The sequence below is a fragment of the Cyprinus carpio genome, chromosome A18, assembly GCF_018340385.1.
Source record: "Cyprinus carpio isolate SPL01 chromosome A18, ASM1834038v1, whole genome shotgun sequence".
Lineage (NCBI taxonomy): Eukaryota > Metazoa > Chordata > Actinopteri > Cypriniformes > Cyprinidae > Cyprinus > Cyprinus carpio.
In genome coordinates, this window is record NC_056589.1 from 11,009,547 (window position 1) to 11,030,078 (window position 20,532).

Below are 20,532 nucleotides of genomic sequence, written 5' to 3' on the forward strand. Positions count from 1 at the left end.
AGTATTGGGAACATTGTTTTGACTGTTTAAATTACCTTTAAAATAATGTAGCCTTTAAAATAATGATTTTTTTTCTGACCGCGTAATCGCTAAAAATGTCTGTAAGGCTAAAAGCATGGCTTTTTTGTTGACGGTAAGGTGTAGTTTTGTTTTTGCCAGCCATTAATGAAGTAAGATTCTCGGTTGTTGTTCATTTTTATGCTTTACTGATGCATTTTGTGGCCGTCTAGCCTCTATTTTTTTTACCTGAGTGGAAACTGAATTTCCACACAATTTATAGTAATAACCGCGTTTGAATGGCAAAATAGTTTTTAAGGTATCTGACATAACTAGCTCCTAAAAGCGGCTAGTAGGGTGGATTTCAAACAGTTTTGAGACCTCCATTCTTTAGGCTTTTCATGTTCAAAAGCGAGCTCTTGTGAGAGTTGTAAGGGAGGGCGCTGGCGCAGCCCCCGTGCTGCCAGATTCAGCTATTATACGCGTTTTTAGACTTGACTTTTCCACTTAATTTGACACTTTAGAAAGTTAATAAGTGGGAAGTTGCAGTTTAAGTTCAGCAATATATTTGTATTATCTTAATTGCAAAAGATTTGACATAATTTATGTTTATTTTATTTATTTTTCGGTTTTTGGTTAGTTAAAAAAACAATATAGCAACACTGCATCTTAAACTGACAGTAATCAAAAAACCCACGTTCAAGTTTGCTGACGGGACACACAATCGGTCAAAAACATCATCAGCGTTGTCAAAACAGTAGCATTTAACACTAGTACACAGATCTGTACAACAGGTTAGAATGAAATGAAATACGCAAACACTAGGCCATTAAGAAGTCTATGCTATGTCATTCAGTATAGTAAGTTAGATTTTCACAATTCATAAGAGCACTAGACAATGTTATCAGCTGTATAGCAATGGCTATTAATAAAAACTATAACAGTAATATGTATTGTTGCATTAACAATAAACAGCTGATAAAATTATTCACCCCTAACTATAGTAAAGTATTAACAAATTTGATTATATGTTTTGTTTATAGTGTATATAATGAGAGTTGTATTTGTAGGGGTCCCCCACCCCCCCAGACCTCCCTAATTTTTAAAGCCTCCATTTTACATGTACTTATTATAAAAATGTGCATTAATTTAGTTCACCCCAAAATGAAAACGTTCATCATATACTTATATATATTCCAATGGAGGAACAGAAATCTCTCAGATTTCAATAAAAAATATCTTCAATTGCGTTTAGAAGACAAACAAGTTTTATGGGTGTGGAACAACATGAGGGTGAGTAAATGACCGTTTTCATTTTGGGGTGAACTAATATTTTAACCCTATAGTAAATAAAATGTTGTTAATTAACATTACTGAGTAGTTATTTGTACAGCTACACTGTGAGAAGTACACTATAAAATAAAATGTAACCCAAGTATGTAGCTGGACATTTCAGATGATTGTATGTCCTCATTTGTAAGTCGCTTTGAATAAAAGTGTTTGCTAAATGACTAAATGTAAATTATATGTGTAAACTTTTGTTTTTATAGGTGGACTGAAGAAGAATGCAACGACCAAGACTGAACCAGAAAGGCATAGAAAAGGTCACAGCAGTAGGGCTGTGCGATTAAGCGAATCGCGATCGTTTGGTTATACGAGCGCACATCTGGCAATGTGGACGAGGCTTGACGCACACACACAACCTGTGTCAACTCATGCCTGGTCACATCTAAAACAAGTGTAAATTCAGTCTTACTGCTTTGCTAATTTCACTTGGATGAAATTAAACATTCAGCACATTTTCCACTCGTTCTAAAAATCCCAAATACTTAAAAATGAATAAATCATCCTATGTAACCTATTAAATACTTGAATAATTACCTAAAGTAATATAGTTCTTTATTTGAACAAAATAAACTAATCTTTCCTGTGAAATTCGGTAATTAAGTAAATTCTGTAAAAGTAGTAATAGCATTACTAATAACAATACCAATATTCCCTGCTGAAAAAAAACCCAAATAGAACCCCTCACAAATTACAATAGAAAATGTAATGGGATTTAAGTAGTGTCTACTGGTTTTTGATCGATTCCATTGGTGGGATGTAATTTGGCAGATGGGAAACAATAGAACAACAGTAATTCCTATTGGAATAATGCCCAAAACACTACAAAAATGAATTTTGTAATTGTTTTATTGGAAACCATAAGAATTTCTATGATGGTTTCTAATGTTTTTTTTTGTTTATGTTTTTTTCAGCAGGGTAATGATACTTATAATGTGCTGCACACTATTGACAATATTAAGCTGAAGCTTGACTTTGCAAATCAAATCGCAAACGCAATATCAGTCAAAAAATATCGCAATTAAATATTTTCCTCAAATCGCACAGCCCTACTAAGCAGTCTTCAGGAATTTGATCAATTGTGTCCATCCATACAAATTGTTATGAGTCCAAGTATTTTAATACTGTATTGTAAGTTAAACAGAGTTTTTGTGTTTTATATTGTCATCTTAAAAGGGTTTCTTAAAAGGGATCATCCACCCAAAATGTAAAAATCTATTCTATCTGTTCTGTTGATTTAAACCAAGGGTGTCAAACTCTGTTCCTGAGGGCCAAAGCCCAGCAGAGCTTGGCTCCAACCCTAATTAAAAGTACCTGATCCAGCTAATCCAAATCCTTCAGGTTTATTTGAAAACTAGATGTTATGTGTGTGGAACAGGGTTGGAACTAAAATCTGCAGGGCTGTGGCCCTCCAGGATTTTGACACCCCTTCTTTAAACCCATAAGACCTTCACTCATCTCTGAAACACAAATTATGTTTTTAATGAAATTAAGACATTTCTGTCACTCCATTAAAAGTATATTCTTGACTTGTTCACACAACTTGAATTAAAAAGCTCTATTTAAGTTTTTTTTTTTTTTCATCTTATTATTACTGTTTGGAAGCATCCGGAGGTTTGGGTGAACAGACTTTCAATGAAGCAACAGAAATTTCCCAGGTTTTTGTTCCCAGTGTCATTTTGTTCCAAAAATGAATTAATTTCTTATGGGTTTTTAGGGATGTTCATTTTAACCGGTTAACCATTAACCAACCGTTAAGAATTTTGACCGATTAATACAATCAGTTAAATGGTCTAAAAAGTCATTTATTTATTTATTTTCAGTAATTTATCAAAATATTTAAAAAGGTTTGCTGCATTGTTAAAATAGGCTACACTACACGTATAAAGTTTTTTGTTTTTTTAAAGGGAAAAAAACATAAGTCGCTGTAGCCTATTAATAAGTCGTATTTTATTATTTCATTCAGAAATAGGCCTAATGCGACGCTTAATGTTTACAAACATTATAATAAACACTGTAAACATAGTTATGCTATTTTAGTTCCCCTCAATCCACAACAAATCCTTTCAATTAACAATAGCCTATTTAAAAAAGAACAAGAATAAAAAATAGCCTATATAAGGTTATAGCAACATTAATGACAAGCCAAAACGAAACTGAAACCAATGTTGGGTCTCTCATTTGACACAAAATCAAATATTTCCGTATTCGCGATGTATTTGAATGCGAAATTATTATTTATTAAAGCCTACTTCACTCACGTTACAATATCCACGTAAAACAAAATGTTTTGCATAACATCATGGCGGTGCGGTGATAACACTTAACAGCACAGATTTTATTACATATTTTAACTGAGCAGTGTGTTTTTTTTTCTCCATACGTTTGACTGACTGTATTTTATTATGATAATATACAGGCTGCATTGTCAAAGTAGCAAAGCTTAACTTCGTGCACGCATGCTGCACCAGCACAATCACTTGAGTTTTTCCCTTCTAACAGTGGAAGCAACTTTTCCTTTTAGTCATAAAGATAATCAGAACTGTAAACGGTTTGCCTTTATTTGTGTACATTCACAATTAAAAGCAAATCTTTGTGCTTAAAATAAGCCTAAAGAAAAATAGGATGTTGCTTTCTGCCGTCCATTTCCTTTCGCGCAGCACAAAAATGAACCAAACTCTGCATTTTTCGTTCATTTTCATAATTTATTATTCAAGTAAAAATATATTTCTCGTATAGGCCTGTTTATTTGCTATATATAGCCTAGCTTTATTATGTTTTTCTCTGCTCGCAGAAGCGAAGCAGGTGTGTGATGTGAAGACCATGTGAATCCTCATGTTCAGTTGTTTGTTGCTTTTTGCGCATGTAAAAATAATTCCCCGTGAAACAAATGTTAGTATTTTTAATGGGTCACAGACACTTCTAATTTAATTCAATTCTAATTTAAAATAATCTTGTTGGTTAATGGTTAATAATCGGTTAACAAGCGTCGGTTGTCGGTTTGGAAAAATAACTGAAATGAACATCCCTAATGGGTTTGGAGTAACATGAGGGTGCGTAATGTCAAAGTTTTCATTTCTTGACTGTTTTCATTTTTTTATTAGTAATATTTTTTTATATTACATAAGTTTGGTTATGTAAAACCATCCGTTGGGATAGTATCAACCTGTTTTAAAATAAACTGCTAATCTTGGTGTTTAAAATTTTACAAAAACTTGAAGTTTTATTGAAACTGTCTGAATTATTTTTTTTATTTATTTTTTTTTTAATTGCACATTTTAATGTTTTGTGATTTTTGTAGATAAATGAACAGTGGAATATTCAAGCAGATGTATATTGTAAGCAGACATAAGATTATGAATGTTGCCCAGTTGGGCCCCACCTAGGTTCTATATGAGATTTATATGGGCTAATTCATACAGGGCCCACATTGAACCCGCGGACAAACCCATCTAGGCCCCATGTTTACAGCCCATATGGGGCCCACACTGGCCCCACATTTGCTTTGTTGGCTGGGTCATAAGTGGGACCAATATGGGTCTTGTGTGTTGCCCAGTTGGGCCCCACATTAGCCCCAGTCAGGCCCCACCTTTGTTTTGTTGGCTGGGTCATAAGTGGGACCAATATGGGTCTTATATGTGTTGCCCAGTTGGGCCCCACATTAGCCCCAGTCAGGCCCCACCTTTGTTTTGTTGGCTGGGACATAAGTGGGACCAATATGGGTCTTATATGTGTTGCCCAGTTGGGCCCCACATTAGCCCCAGTCAGGCCCCACCTTTGTTTTGTTGGCTGGGTCATAAGTGGGACCAATATGGGTCTTATGCCCAGTTGGGCCCCACATTAGCCCCAGTCAGGCCCCATATGAGATTCATATGGGCTAATTCAGATGGAACCCATGGACAAACCCCATATTTACAGCCCATATGGGGCCCACATGGGCCCCATGATAGAATGTTGGCTGGGATATTGTGAACAAATACCATTCAGATCTTACTGTAAATTAATATCATAGCATGCATAGAACAGTACCTGCCACATTGATTGCACTGTCGGGAAAAATAAATATATAAAAAAAATTAAAACCTGGAGCCGTCGACCCGATCATCTCCAAGATGAAGCAGGAACTGAAATGACTTGCCGCCACCTACACCGTTGTACTGAAGCGCATATTGTGAACAAATGTCATTCAAATCATATCGTAAACTGTTAACGTTACACATTTAACAAAAAAAAAACAAAAAAACTTATATTTATTGATTTGATGCTCAAAAAACATTATTATTATGTTAATACACTGAAGACTGGAGTAATGATGCAGAAAATTCAGCTTTGATCACAGGAATAAACTGCATTTTAAAATACATTCAAATAGAAAGCAGTTCTTTTAAATTGTAAAAATATTTCACATTACTGTTTTTGCTGTGTTTTGGATCAAATAAATCCTGGCTTGGTGAGCAGAAGAGACTTTTTTTCACGCCGGGGTTAACGATACCAAGCTGCGGCAGACGCAGACACTAAAGAGGGACTTCAGGAGCCTGATCGAGACAGTGTGCAGCATATCGCCTGCACGATGATCATCATGTCAGGACCTCTTCCCATGTATAGATGAGGACACGAAAGGTTCAGTAGACTTTTTGCTCTAAATGAATGGTTATTGTCATGGTGTAAAGAACAGAAACTGCTCTTTGTTAATAATTGGAATCTTTTCTGCGAGCGTCCTAGGCTTTTTCGCGCTGATGGCCTGCACCCCAGCAGAGTCGAAGCAGAACTCCTGTTGGACAACATCTCCAGGACTCTACACTCCATTGACTAGTAAGCCAATTCTCAAATAACTGCTATGATGGCTTTTGTTCTACCCACTTAAATAGAAGTACTTGCGCTGTCCAATCAATAAAGACTGTAACTGTTCCAGTGTTAATTTTGACAGGCATTTTTGATTTAGCATTAGTCTATGTTGAGACGAAAATGCTTAATAGTCTTAATCACATTTTAGTCTTTTGTGTCTTTCATAGTTTTAGTCTATGAAAAGTCATTGCATTTTTTTCAACTTTTAGTCATTATATGTAGTCTTCAAACAAAAATAGTAATTCATTCTTCTCTCTTTAGACCTAATCAATTAAGCTTATGCGAAATTTGAATCAAGGATTGAATTTGGAAAAACTTGAATAAATGATGACAATTTTCATTTTTGGGTGAACTATACCTTTAACAGTAGTGAAAAGGGAGCAACTTATAAAAAATTATAGTTGTTCATATATAATATATATAATTTATCATTTTTGAAAGATGCAGAATAAAACAATAAGACAAATACGAAAGAGATATTAAACTCTAAAGGCCTGTTCACACCAAGAACGATAACTATAAAGATAACTATAAAGATAACGATATTAGCGTCCACATCAGCGAACGATATATTCTGTTTATTCTAAGCGCACGCTCGTCTGGCGCTTTAAATTCTCGAGCGCGTTACAGCAGGATCGATTCTGATTGGCTGTCAATTTTTTTATCGTTCATCAGCTGGAAAAAATCGTTTTGAAAGTGATTCCAACGATATCGTTTTTCTTTGTCTTTATCGTTATAGTTGTGGTGTGGACGCTGCTGTTCTTTAATACAGAAAACGATTTTTAGAACTATATCTTTATCGTTATCTTTATAGTTATCGTCCTTGGTGTGAACGGGCCTTAATAAATTTTTCAGATACAGTAGGTTAACTTTACATATTTATTTAACATCTTTTGTTGGTTAACATTAATGACTCGGATGGGTACTTTATTAAGAAAGTGATAAAAAGTATGGTGACCCATACTCAGAATTCGTGCTCTGCATTTAATCCATCCAAAGTGCACACACACCGCAGTGAACACACACACACACACCATGAACACACACCCTGTATTTTGAATATCCGGTAGACCTCAAATAACATTATAGTCCCATCTCGTCTTATTAACGAAGACGCAGCATAAATTTCGTCATAGTTTTTATCATGAGATATTAGTTTTAGCTTGTCAACATCTCATCAGAAAAAATGTTCATTAACGAATATTTTCAGTTTTTTTTTTTTTTTTTTTTTTAAATCACACTGGTCTGTTCCCCAAATAGTGAGGTCAAAATATAAATTTATTGCATGTTCTAGAAAAAAATCTGATTGTGATTAAACCAGAAAAATGCAAAATTAAAAAAAAAAAAAAAAAAAAATAAAAAAAATAAGTTTGGGCTCAAAATCATTAGATCACTCACACCCAAAGCAGTTATTGTAAATGAAATGATCAAAGATAATAGTTTTGATGTACTCTGCTTGACTGAAACCTGGCTCAAACCAAATAATTATATTGGTCTAAATAAGTCTACGCCACCAAACTACTGTTATGAACCTGAGCCCCGTCAGACTGTTTGTGGGGGAGGTGTTGCAACAATATATAGTGATATTCTCAATGTTACCCAGAAAACAGGACACAGGTTTAAATCATTCGAAATACTTCTGCTTAAAGGCCGTGTTGCATGGTTAATTTTTCAACGAATTTGTGCAATTTGCTTGTTGGTAATGAACATTTAAACTGTTATCCATTGTATTTTATGTTGTTGGGTATCACAAAATGGAATAAAATACGAAAAAGTAGGTACTATCTTACAGCGGTTTGCAACGATTCTCCTTTCCCCCACAATGCATTGCATTACGTCACATTGGGGAGAGAATTTACCAAAGCCCGCCTTGAGAGCAACTAGAGAGACAAGTAGTAGACGAGAGTATTCAGATAGCGCAGATTATAGATAAATAGATAAATACATAGATATAGATAGACAGACAGACAGATAGATCGATGGATAGATATCGACCAACAGCGACCAAACGCACTCACTTCTTACAGCAACAGCTTTCCAACGCAGCTTCCACACAAGCACCAGCCAAACATAGTGACAGACACGCGGCTACGTTTGCAACAACATTTTCACCGGAGGAAGAGATAAACGCTTAGAAACGCCCATATAGCTAGTATGATGCTTTCTATTTCTAGATGACAAAGACAAAGTTTACCAGTACGACACTATGACAAAGGTTACTGTAGGGTTGGACAATATATCGAACGATATGACCATGTGCATCTTGTCAGTAAAGCCGGTTCCATGATTAGCGGTAAATCCCCATCACCTGCTTTCAAATGTAGCTGCAGTTAATACACAGAGCCGTAGTTCACTGAGAAGCTACGCTATATCGAGTTCATTATTGAAGATGAATCGCCTTTGATAATGAACTCGATATAGCGTAGCTTTTCAATAAACTACGGCTCTGTGTATTAAATGCAGCTCCATTTGAAAGCAGGTGATGGGGATTTACCGCTAATCATGGAACCGGCTTTACTGACGAGATGCACATGGTCATATCGTTCGATATATTGTCCAGCCCTAGGTTACTGGTACTTATCTGAACTAACGTCATGATCACTGCCACTAGATATAAAGAAAACGTTTATTTTTCACTCGGTGCTATCCAATGACAGTAAAAAAAAAAAATATATATATATATATATGTGTGTGTCGTTATTGTGCACTGCTGCTCGTAGACTAGCTCCAGTGCTCATTGCTGCATTGCTAAATGATAGCAACTCACCAGGACACTTCACCAACTCTCCACTCATTCTCCTCGGACCATGCATTTAATTGGCTTTGACGGCCATCAGTTCTTGGCAATTCCTCATTTGCTCTCTCACGTCTGGCTGGTTCAAAGTTATAGGGCTGCGGGCCATCATACATGTTGGCTCTTGCCACCTCTTCCTCATCCCAGTTTTTATCGCAACGTTACAATGTCCAAAAATCGTTTTTTCAACGTGTACCACTTGCATAAACACTGCGTCCGTAGGCAGTATTATCCTTAGGGGCTGTCATTGTTGTTTCGCGTCCTGTGTGACGTCGGAACTCGGAGTACATTGATCTAGTACGAGCTCACGGGTGGGAAGTCACGGGTTGACTGCCGTTCCAGTGCACTTTCACGGGTTTAAGGTTGGAAAAACACTTACTACTTGCCTCCAACAACCATCATAATACTATGATGATACCACCCCTCCACCACTCCCCAACAATACGACATCACCAAATTACTTAAAAAAAAACCCCCTAAAACAAAAAAAACAAAAAAAACTGGTCTTTAAGGCCATTTTTGAGACATTTTAAAAATGATATACATATCTTGAGTGATTTATGTACCCATTAATCGACAGTGGTGGTTAACCTGCAACATGGGCTTTAATGTTACACTGTCAGATATGCAATAGAAATCTATTGTATCTCTTGGTCTGGCTACTAGGGGTGTGACGAGACACTTATCCCAGGAGACGAGACACGAGACTGGGTTCATGAGAACGAGAGGAGACGAGATTTTTAAACTTTTTTTTAAAAGAAATCCTCAATGATGAAATATATAGGGAAAATTTGTCTTTTATTCAACTGAAAAACACAAAATGCAAAAAAATGTAGGTGCATTTTGAAATCAAATTGTACTTTATGAAATTAAACCTCTATTTTAATACATTTTATGCAGGTATAAACAGCATGTAAACACTGCAAAAGGTTTTGCCACAAACTCAACTGACTAGCAAGTAATTGCACAAAATAATATAGTATACATAAAAATAAATAATAAACAACACAAATAATATCCCTTAAAAGTAGCAGTCAGTCAAGTTTTTTTAGTAAACTGATTTCCACTTTAATAAAAAAAAAAAAGTTTTTTCCCATTTAATTTTTCTCAACTCCTTTTTAAATATTATAAACACCCTAACAAAAATTTAATAAAATCCCAAAAACAACAACAAAAAAATTCTTTTATCTTAAACCCACTAAATCTCTTACTTTTACTTCACCATTTTTTTTTTTATTATTATTGTTACCAAATTCTGTGTTTTAGCATGTTTAACTATTTGAATGCATAACACAACACAACTTAATTTATTCATTTTATTTTTTCTTAAAGTAGCCTTACTGATATATCATATATATATATATATATATCATATATATATATATATATATATATATATATATATATATATATATCACTGATATCATACCTCAAAGTGACGATGTTACTGACTACTTCCTTGTATTGTGCATGCTGCATATTACTGATATTAACTATATTTGTAGAGGCCAAAATGAGCATTACGAATGTAAGAGCCTTACGTTACATCTATAACAATCATTGTTAATGTTTGAATTGTATTTCAGGGCAGTTTGTGAAGACAGATAATCAAGAGATGTGACAAACTGTACAGAAGTCAGTTCCAGATCCACCCTCCACACCAGACCTCTCTCTCATATGGATTTCTGTCTACTAGCATACTTCGGTGGATGCAGATATTACTCAGGGACATGAACATTTGAATATTGCAAGAATATAGAAAGTAAGAATTACTTAAGATTTAAGAATTTAATGTTAATTGCTTAAACATTATATATACTGTTTTAGCAATTAACATTAATATTTTTTTTTTTATTTTTTTTGGTGTCCAAAGCACCTAAAAGCCAATTCACAGCACCATACTCCAACAGGCTAAACACAGTTCAAACAGAACAAAATAAGCATGTTTTTTAAAATAGTTTTTGTGGCAGTGTGAACTGGCCATAATGCTATGAGATAGGTGTGAGATTCATTAAACTTGATTTGCTATAATACATCTGTTCATAAGATATTGCATATGATTTTCAGTTAATTATTTGTAGTGGTTTGGTTAAGGGTGTGATTAGCTGATGTATTATTGTGGGAGCATGTGATTAGTTGATGAATTGTGTGCATGGTTAATTATGGGTCTTAAATATTTAAATGAAATGTGCTGAGTGCCTACCAAGACTTGCATATTTGTGCATAATGTTTTGATCCTGGATGCTTACAGAAGGATATAGATATTTAAATATATGGACATTTATTTATTATTAATATATTTCAATCTATGTGCTTCTGTATGGGCAGAATTCTTTCATTCATATTTTGCTGTATATCCTATGTTTTTATTAATAATTTGGGTGTATAACTGTTCATATTTGTTTGTTAATAAATTAACTGAATTCATTTCGAGTCTGTATTCATCATTCACAGCTGCTGAAACACCCTTTAAATTAGTTTGGGCATATGAGGACATAAATTAGGTTAAACTACTGCATGTTCGCCCATAAAAATAAATAATTATAAAAAATTACCAACTGATTACCAGCACACAACTACCGATCCGCGACGTTGCCGTCACAAAGTTACGTTGTGCGACGTATACGCACCTTTCACTTTTCCGGTTGCCACGACGTAACTAGTTACATCGCCACGACGAAACTTTGGTCAGACCACGACGAAACTTTGGTCACCAGATTGCGTTGCAGTTACGTACTTTTGTTCGCTGGGAAGTGATGCCCTCTGGGGGCATTTGGCCAGGGGTGTTTTTACACCACAGACAATAATGTATAATTATATTATTATATTTACAGACCATTCAGATCATTAGGGAGTCAGTTAGGAATACCAAGGGTTCATACATGCAAGGGGAGTCCGCCTGTTACTATGCCACCCGCAGTTGGAAGTAGCTTCCAGAAGAGATCAGCTGTGCTAAAACATTGGCGCATAAGTTTGAACTAGTGAGTTTAGGTATATTGGTGCCGTGCCAGTGGTCGTTTTGTAGGCAAGCATACCTTGAATTTGATGCTAGCGGCTACTGGTATACATATACAGTAGGCTCCACTAAGGACTCCCTCTCCCTCTCGGTGCACGCGCCAGCTTGTGTGTAAGACGCGCAACTCTTCCTACAAATATATTATTTATAATCTATTATTTTTAAGTAACATTAACATGACAGTAATATGACTGTATCTTAATCTTTAAGCGAATCTATATTGTTTGCAAAGCAGTCGTAACGTTACGTTACACTCAAAAAAAAAAGGTGCTAAATAGCACTAAAGGTGGTTCTTTGGCTCGTAATCATAGGGGAACCACTTTAAACTTATCTTTAAAGGTGCTGTACAGCACCTTTGTCAAATGGTGCTATGTAGAACCATAAGAGGTGCCATAATGCACCTTGATTGTTTCCATTTTCTTTAACAAAAATGGTGCTCAACAGTGGTTCTTTGGCTTGTTATATGGGAACCTCTTTTGGCATTAATGGCACTTAGGCTTTATAGCACATTTGTCAAATGGTGCTTTATAGAACCTTTTTTTTTTGGTAGTAGGCCATTATCATGCCATATACTACAATGTTTGAGTCAATATGCTTCTAAATGATGCTTTTAAACCAAATCGTGGATTGAAAGATTCAAAATCCTGTACTAAAAGCTTACTCAAGTTAAGTCGTCAAGTCTGCTTTATTGTCAATTCTTCCACATGTACAGTACATACATACAGAGAATCGAAATTGCGTTACTCTCAGACCCCCGGTGCATTCAGAAAACACTAACAGTAGAGCCTAAAAATCTAGATCAAATATAAAATATAAGATATAACTATACAATAAGGGAATGTAAAAAAGACATAATAGAAAAAATAAAATAAAAAAAATAAGGTTAAATAAAAGCAGTGCAAGGCACATGGCAGATAGAGTGCAAACCAGTGAACAAACAGTGCAGATAAAAAGATTTTTAGTGCATAAAAAAAAAGCTTATTCATTGATTAAAGTGACAAAAGGGCTCAAGAGCAGTTATTTTATTTAAACTGACTGATGAAGTGGTAGAATTACGTCAGTTCCATGGTGAATGAGGTAGTGAGCAGACCAATGCTGCACAAAGTGACTGGTGCATGTCATCGAATGTTAGAGGGAGGGGGGGGTGGAAGGACCTGGAGATGTGGGATCTGGGGGGGTTCATAGTTCAGTGGTGCCTGGGGCAGAAGAGGGACGAGGGGGCAAGTTCGGGAGCGAGTTCAGCTTCCTGACAGTCTGATGGATGAAGCTGTCCTTCAGTCTGCTGGTCCTGGCCTGGAGACTCCACAGTCTCCTCCCTGATGGCAGCAGACTGAAGAAGCTGTGTGACGGGTGGGTGGGATCACCTGCAATGCAGAGGGCTTTGTGAGTGAGATGGGTTCCATAAATGTCCTGGAGGGAGGGGAGAGAGACACCAATGATCTTCTCAGCTGCTCGCACTATGCGTTGCAGAGTCTCCCGGCAGGACGCGTTGCAAGCGCCATACCACACAGTGATGCAGCTGGTCAGAATGCTCTCGATGGTGCCTCTGTAGAAGGTGTACATGATGGGGGCCGGGGCTCTGGCTCTCCTCAGTTCGCGGAGGAAGTAGAGACGCTGCTGTGATTTCTTGGCCAGTGCTGCAGTGTTGTCGGTCCAGGAGAGGTCCTCTGTGATGTGCACACCCAGGAACTCGGTGCTGCTCACTCTCTCCACAGTCGGACCGTTGATGGTCAGAGGAGCATGCTGAGTGTGCACTCTCCTGAAGTCAACAACAATCTCCTTCGTCTTCTCCACGTTCAGAGAGAGATTGTTGTCACTGCACCACCCGGCCAGGCGGCTCACATCCATACAGTAGTTTGTCTCATCTCTGTTGCTAATGAGACCCACATCAGTCGTGTCATCCGCAAACTTAATGAAGAGGTTGGAGTTGTGTGACGGTGTGCAGTCGTGGGTCAGCAGAGTGAAGAGAAGGGGGCTCAGCACACATCCTTGGGGGGCCCCAGTGTTCAGTGTGATGGTGCTGGATGTGTTGCTGCCGACACGTACTGCCTGAGGTCTTCCAGTCAGAAAGTCCAACAGCCAGTTGCACAGCGAATTGTTGAGCCCCAGCTCGACCAGTTTGTGAATGAGCTGTTGAGGGATGATTGTGTTGAATGCTGAACTGAAGTCTATGAACAGCATTCTGACGTATGAGTCTTTTTTCTCTAGATGTGTGAGTGCTGAGTGGAGGGTAGTTGAGATGGCATCATCGGTCGACCGGTTGGACCGATATGCAAACTTGAAGGGGTCCGGGGAGGGGGGGAGGGCAGACTTGATGTGGTGCATGAATAGCCGTTTGAAGCACTTCATGGATGGGAGTAAGTGCAACAGGACGGTAGTCATTGAAGCAGGATGGAGATAGCTTCTTCGGGACTGGAATGATGGTGGTAGCTTTGAAGCATGTGGGAACAACAGCCTGACTAAGTGAGATGTTGAAAATGTCAGTGAAGACATCAGAGAGTTCTGCTGCACAGTCTCTCAGTACACGCCCAGGAATGTCGTCAGGACCCGGAGCTTTGCGTGCATTGATCCTGCTGAAGGATCTCCTCATGCTGTCCGGGGTCAGCGTCATCACCTGGTCACTGGGAGGAGGTGGAGTCTTCTGTGCAGTGGTGCTGTTTTTCGCCTCAAAGCGAGCGAAGAAGGTGTTCAGCTCGTTCAGCAGAGAGATGTTGCTGTCACAGGTCCGCTGTGGGGGCTTGTAGTCCGTAATGGTCTGTATCCCCTGCCACAGGCTCCGAGTGTCTCTGCTGTCGCTGAATTGATGGGCTATCCTCCTGGAGTACTGTCTCTTAGCCTCTCTGATGCCGCGGGATAGGTTGGCCCTGGCTGTTCTCAGGCCCACCTCATCTCCAGCTCTGAATGCATCATTCCGCGTCTCCAGGAGTCTGTAGACCTCCCCTGTCATCCACGGCTTCTGGTTGGCCCAGACAGTGATAGTTTTTGTGACTGTTACATCCTCAATACACTTGGTGATGTAGGCAGTGACAGTCTCCGAGTACTCCTGGAGGTCAGTGGTGTTTAAGTATGTGGCAGCCTGCTTAAACATATTCCAGTCAGTTGTATCAAAGCAGTCTTGAAGAGCGTCAGACGACCCTTCCGGCCACACTTGAATCTGTTTCTGAACTGGTTTGGCGACTTTAACGAGCGGTCTGTATGCAGGCATTAGCATGACAGTGATGTGGTCTGAGGCACCAAGGTGGGGGAGGGGGAGGGCTTTGTAAGCGCCTCTCTGTGTGGTCTAAAATGTTATTACCTCTTGTTGGAAAGTTAATGTGTTGGTGCATTTATGGAAACACACTCTTTAAGTCAGCATGGTTGAAATCCCCAGCTATGATGAGAAAAGCATCAGGGTGTGCTGTCTGTTGCTCACTGATGTGCTGGTGCAGTTCATTTAGTGCATCATTCCTGTTGCTGTTGTTGTTGTTGTTGTTCGGGGGAATGTAAACCGAAACGAGCAGTATGGCAGTATATTCCCTCGGCAGATAGAACGGCCGGCACTTAATAGTCAAACTCCACCAGGGGTGAGCAGTGTTTGCAGATCACAACAGCATCACGGCACCACGCATCATTGATGTAAACACAAAGCCCGCCGCAGCGGGTTTTTCCTCCCGCGACGAGAGCTCTGTCCGCTCGATAGCATGTCAGCTTGTCGAGCTGAATGGCGCAGTCCGGAACGCTGTTGCTGAGCCATGTTTCCGTGAACACAAAAACACAACAGTCTCTTATAGTCCTTTGAGTTGAATGTAGTAATCGGATGAAGTCCAGTTTATTGTCCAAAGAGCGTACGTTAGCCAGTACGATGGTGGGGATAGATGGCTTGTGTTGGTTAGCCGTTAGCCTAGCCCAGATAGCTCCGCGCTTACCCCTCTTCTGTTTCCTCTCACGCAGCTTGTGGCGCCTCCGCTGTGGGCGAGATGCAACAGTGGGGGTCGGTGATGATGTAGGCCTCCGGAGCAGTCCGAGATCTCGCAGCTCTTCCGCGTGTGCAGAGTTTAACTCTAAAAATGTGGTTCTGCCGACATGCAGCAGAAACTCACTACTGTATGTGCGCTTAAAGACAGGTAGACGCGATGAAGACGTACAAAAACACTGCAACTCACAAGACAAAAAACACGAAAACACCGTTCTGTCAGGACAGAGAGAAGCCGCTGCGTGTGGACGCGACGCCATCTTGTTATTGATTAAAACAATAACAAACAAAATACATTTACTGATAAACAAAATACATTACACTTTTAAAATAGTTTAATTCATTTCTTTTAGTTGCAAATATAATCAGTGCTTTTTAACATTAACAACACTGGCTAAAGGAGTTAGAAAAAATAGAAGGAAAAAAAATAGAAATTGGAATAGGCCCCAGAAAGAGAAAAAGAGAGAGAGAGAGAGAGAGAGAGAGAGACTATGCACAGATTGAGTTGTACACTCTTTTAATTGTGACAGGAAGTCCGGCTGCATCCTTCATTTTTAAGACAACGCACTCCAGGAAGGTCAGTGTCTTTTTCAGTCGTTTAGGATATTGGATCCCAAACAGAAAATATATACAAAGGATGAGGCCCAGTGCCATTGAGATGTCCTCACTCTCCTCAGTAATGGACTGGCCATCCAACATGATGACAATGTGGTCATATTGCATGGGATGACCCTCCCTGCAGCCTTTGAGAACCATTTTAGGTGTTGGTGTGTCAGGAGGGCAGGTCTGAGCATGGCCCTGGGGGAGAAGGGATAATAGCATTAACCATCATCTCATTTATTTGAAAGGCAAACCTTAAATAGTTGAATAAAACAATAAGCCCATTGAAGCTGTTTTACAGTGAATTTAAGGAGCGGAGTGCCTAAACCCCCCCTTGCTGTTTTAAATCCACTGTAAAACATGGCTTCAAGGAACTTATTGCTTTTATAAAACTTACTCCATAAAAATATAAATTTTAATATTTATTTTATTAATTTTGGAACTAACCGTTTTATAATTATAAATAAAGATATTGATTTTAGCTAATAATATACTTAAACTACACCGTGTACCTTTAATGTAATGCGGTCACAGGTATATGTTTGTTGAGTAATTTACAACGGCTTAACCAATCAGAATCAAGGACCGGAACTATCATTTTTATAATTAATTTTAACTCCTGTCATACAACTGCTCAAATACTTTTGGCCATTAACAGGAAAATGAGAAATAATTGTAGTGCTTTAATTAAACTTGCTTCACACTCAGTCAACTGTTCATGGCTCACCTCAACTTTAAACAGCAACCCCGGGTCCTCCTTAAACAGTGCAGGCAAGAGCAGAATAGCTGCTTCTAACGGTAGTCCTTTAAACAAAACAAGAATTAGGTTAACATAACATGGTGGATGCTTTTATCTAATAAGTTTTCTTTGTTTTTCAATTAATTACTAAGACAGTAATTATTACTACCTTTAATAAACTAGAAATTAGTCTTTATTATTACACAAGACAGATACATGCAGGAATGTATGATCTCAGGCAGATATGGGTGTCAGTCAGTGATACACAGAAAATCTAAGCAGATTTAATTACCTTTTTTCAGTCTGCCATCTTCACAGTCATCAACCACACGCCTGAACTTCTCCATCAGGGGACTCCGTGAAACTTGAAGGACTTTAGGTGCCATTACCGAGAGCTGAGAGAGAATCTGTTGGTCCACATCAATGTTGGTACGGTCTCTCAGATCACAAAGGAGTTATGTTAAGATGAAGGCAAAGTAGAAAAGACATAGTCAAAACTCGTTAGTCATAAGTCATAACTAAGGAGGCAATTAATACACTACTGTACTTACCATTTTGGCCAGTCTGAAACATGGAAACTCAGAGATAATCTCCTCCGTGCTGTGATTAGACACAAAATTTTTCTGGTAGATTTTTATCAGCGCCATCCTTTCTTTAAGAATCTCTACGTTTGGTCTAAGCTTCTCTGTTTCCTACTTTATTACTCGGAGATGTTCCCTGATGCTTCGTTCATCTTCTCCTGCATCAACCTATTGGGGTAGTTAAATTGTTACAAACTCTCAAACTACAACATTGGGACCAGCGACTTTAAAAATATGAGGAGAAAAGGACTAATGGTCATTCTGCATAGACTAATTTATAACTACAAAAAAGTCAAGATATTCTTAGTTGAAATTTACAGTGACCAATCAACTCTATGGAACCATGTTCAAGTTAACCATTAATTTTGGCATGACATTGGCTTGTAGTCACAAATTACACTATATACAGTATAATCATTTCTTTAGCAGAACATAAGATGCATCTTCTTATACTATTAGCTTCCCATTTTGGAAAATAGCATTTATCAGGGTTTTTGAAGGCCAAAATAATTGTCCTACTGGAGTGTATTGGAGTCTGGAAAAAGGATGCAGCACAATGCCAAGTTTCTTAATAATAAAGCAATCAGTGAAAGTATGGCCTTTAACATGCACGTCATGTTTAAATAAGGACTGAATGCAAAAAAATGTTAATAATAAAGTTATTTAATAGGTGGGTATGAATACTTTTTTTTATGGCAATACATCGTTAAAATTATTATTTAATGTTTTTTTTCACATTAAAAGAGATAATGCTATAAACAGCCAAATGTTTTCGTAATAGCAGAAGGATCAGGTATAAGCAAATCACAAGTTTTATTTTTCAAAATGTATCACTGTTTAAGTATAGATAATGCCAATGAATAATACTTTTCATTAAGTCCAAATATTGATTTCCATATAATATTGCTTTTCATATTTCATACTGTAAAACTGAATTAATTTCAAGGGCTTAAAATATGAAGATTTGAACAGAAATATTTTGCAGGCCTTGCCGTTTTGAATCCTTTAAAAGGACGGTCTCTGATGTCCATGGATTATCGCAGAAATTGCAATTATACAAAGTTTACTGCCAAATTCAAGATTTTTACCGTGGTACTTGGATAAGCTTCAGCTGTCTGAAGAGGTCGCTTCCTTCTTGCCCATCTCTCTTTCAGTCGCTGTATTTCATTGTTGGCAACAAGAGGCTGCCTTTCCTTCTTAAACTTATTTCTGAGTGATTCAAGCAGGGAATCCTTGAAACAACAAGAGATTGTAGTTTTTAATGAAACATTTACCTTCATGCTAACAGTCAGCCTCATTGCAAAACCCATGGAGCAAGTTTATTTTGTTGTATACACAGTTTTTTGACCATGTGCATTTTGGGTATATATGTTCTTGAAGCCTTTTAGAATTTCCCAAACGCATCATGAAAATACAGAGCCTTCTTCCTCATAAAACAGTTTACTGCCATGAAATAAAATACCAAATGGACCTACTTGGTTAGAAAGTGTATTCTTGACAAAAAACTGGTATCCCCAATAATTAATTTCTAATTATTATTATTCATTTGTAAAACTATGAATTCATTTTGAATAACATTACATACAATTGAAAACTTACATATCCAGACTGTCTGTCATAACCTGAAGAAAGAGAGAAAATAACAAAACAAACAAATTACAACACTAGGATGAATGTAAGCCTATAGAGTAACTTAAAGACCTATCTACAGCAGCCCAGTGATGACAAACATTAATAATTTTAATATTTTGTGCATGTTGACAGTATTTTATGATTTGACACGGACATTTGAACCTTATTTGAACATTCTGAATGTGTATCCCTCAAATTTTTTTATTTGTTTTCCACTAAAGAAATAAAGACATGGATATCTTGGATGACATCGGGGTTAGTAAAATATCAGGACATTTTCAGTTTGAGGTGAACTAACTTAATCCTTTAAATGTACTCTACACTAGTAGGCGAGACACTAATGTTACATGTGAATAGGGTAAGACTACACAGTATCCATGGTAACGATGCAGCTAGCTATAAAGCCCGCCACTGGGGGAATTAGACCATCGCTATTAGTGATTTGAAAAGATATTAAACGGTCGTGTTATAACGTTATATCTGGAGAAAGTCAAGAAAAGAACGACCCCAGTTAACTTGCACTTAAGTTACTTAACTAAACATACAGTTCAGTGTTTGTGAAACATATTTATTAGCCAACACGGTTGGTCAGGCTCCTCAGTCAGCTAACATTAGATTGATAATAAACTTAGCATTAATGTCACAAAACACAGTAAAACTTTTGCAAAATACAATGAAAAGTTTCCCCTGACAAGTAACTTAACGTTAATTGTATATTTCAGTCACAGTATGCGCTATGACACTCACCTCGAAAGATATCTTCTGTCTCTTTTTAGAAATGTGTTCGTCACGTTCGTTGTCGTCCTGGTTTTGATTGATGTCGATTCCAACGGTCAGTTTTTCTAGAGTGTCCTTTGAGGAATGCGGCGCTCGCCCTCGCTCACGTGGACCTGAACTGCACACTATTCGGCGCATACTCGCATTGTCACAGTGTCTGGGTTGTGTTCCCTGGGTAACCACTAGATGTCCTCCTTCCCCACGGTGTCGGTCACTTCCAGAACTACATTCCCCACGATCCCTGTCTCCTCATTG

At 37.9% G+C, this 20,532-nt stretch overlaps 1 long non-coding RNA gene and 1 pseudogene across 1 annotated transcript; one reads left to right on the forward strand and one right to left on the reverse strand.

Annotated features, from left to right (window-relative positions):
* The first annotated feature begins 2,457 nt into the window (after positions 1 to 2,457).
* Positions 2,458 to 11,323, forward strand: LOC122148564. Its single transcript, XR_006162453.1, has 3 exons — positions 2,458 to 2,472; positions 5,800 to 6,153; positions 10,567 to 11,323. It is a non-coding gene; the product is annotated as an uncharacterized LOC122148564 (long non-coding RNA).
* A 4,945-nt stretch (positions 11,324 to 16,268) lies between these two features.
* LOC122148528 lies at positions 16,269 to 19,241 on the reverse strand (annotated as a pseudogene).
* Positions 19,242 to 20,532: the final 1,291 nt, after the last annotated feature.